Consider the following 1,987-nt stretch of genomic DNA (forward strand, 5'->3'; position numbering starts at 1 on the left):
TGACTACCCGGCATAATTGGTGACTGCTCCATTTTCATTTTTTATGGTACAGTACGGTTATTTTATGCTGAGGAACGAATTATATGTTTTAACATGTATTTCTATGGGAAAATGCGTTTCGTATAACAAACTATTCACTTAACGGACGTGCACCTGGAACGGATTAAGTACGTTATACGAGGCACCACTGTATTTAAATTTGACTTAGAATGTAATGTATGACGTCATTCACGTATCCGATTTTATTTGAGACTTTTTATGACTTTCAGGTTCATTAAAAAATCAAGAGCATTTTTGTGTAAAAATGAAGGATTCTTTCCGGGAAAACACAAGAAGAGTCGACTTCTGTTGTTAACATTAAAGTCAGCGTTAAAAAATCATACAAGAATATATTAACAAAGAAACCGGCTTTTGTGCAAGTGAAGAAAAAGAGAAAAATCTACGAAGATATTTTAAAATTATTTTCGAAATATTTGTGTGTTTTTATTTTTACAAAATAAACTCCGTTTGTATTGTTTTTAGAAAGTGTATAAATGACATTAATTTATGTTATTGTATACTTTTTGGTAATTTCTGTAAATAGTTATTGTTTCTGGTGTGGTGGTAACCTTCGTGTAGGTTTAACCTTCAAATTTTATGTAAAAAAAACTTTTTCTGGTATCTACATCCAAAACTTAACAATACTTTTAAAATAGTGTGCTTAAATTTAAATATTTGATTGGCAATAAATTGAAGAGAGCTTTGATCTAGACTGCTTTTAATATTTTTATTTGTCGTATTTTACAGATTTAAACATACAGAAGAGAAAGAATGGGAAGTATCAATGTGACAGTTGCAAGAAAGAATTCGTTTCGAACAATGGGTTAAAATATCATCGAAGGATTCACAGTGGCCAAGGGCTCTTCACTTGTCAATATTGTAGTCGTCAGTTTACACAATCCTGTAATTTATTTGACCACGTCAAGACACACCGGAGAGAAACCGTTTGCTTGTGATCACTGGAAACAACGTTTTACACAAAAAGGAAATCTGATTCGACATTTCCGAACTCACACGGGGGAGAAGCCATTCTCTTGCGACCATTGCAAACGAAGTTTTACACTAAAACATCATCTGATACGACATCTTCGTCTTCACACCGGAGAGAAACAATTCTCGTGTAATCATTGCTCACAAGAATCTCGTTTTAAACCTTCTTTAAAGTATCATATTATTAAACATCATAATAATAATGAATAATGACTTTTATGGAAATGCTTTTAGCACATTTCTTCGAAAAATATGTAATACTAGAATTTTAGATTTCTTCGTTTTGTAACTTTTATTTTATACATAAAACAATTGATTTTATGTACCGAAAAAATATGGTTTTTAAAATAAATACAAATTTCATTGATTAAAAAGTAATATAGTTATTTTTACTTGTTTAAGTACGTGTCATTTATTCAGGGCGATAACATTCATTTCTATTATTTACGGAGAATTCGTTTATTGTTAGATTAAGTGTATTCTAACGATTACTTGTCATGTTTCTACATGACAAGTAATCGTGTTTGCATGAAAATTAATTATTGTCACTCGCTTTATTGGGAGATCCGAAAAGGATTACAAGAATTCAATTTTACTGTAAACGTCGTTTTTTAAAATTATAAACAGTAAAAAAATAAAATTTTTGAATCAGCAATACAAAGATGATACTAATTTGTGATATTGTCAATTGTGTTTGAAGCAAAATTATTTCTCATAATGATTTTTATAGTTATGTGAAATAACTATATTGTAATATACAGTCGATCCCCCTATAAGATCATTGATTTTTCCGTTTTATCTGAATTACATGTTGTACGAGTCACTTAGATTTTACAAATACGTGTGCCGGACTGTGAATGGCTCACATATTTGTAAAATCTAAGTGACTCGTACAACATGTAATTCAGATAAAACGGAAAAATCAATGATCTTATAGGGGGGTCGACTGTATAAAATT

Source organism: Centruroides sculpturatus, unplaced genomic scaffold (genome assembly GCF_000671375.1).
Source record: "Centruroides sculpturatus isolate CEXI.00-Female unplaced genomic scaffold, Cexi_2.0 scaffold238, whole genome shotgun sequence".
In the NCBI taxonomy this organism is placed as follows: Eukaryota; Metazoa; Arthropoda; class Arachnida; order Scorpiones; family Buthidae; genus Centruroides; species Centruroides sculpturatus.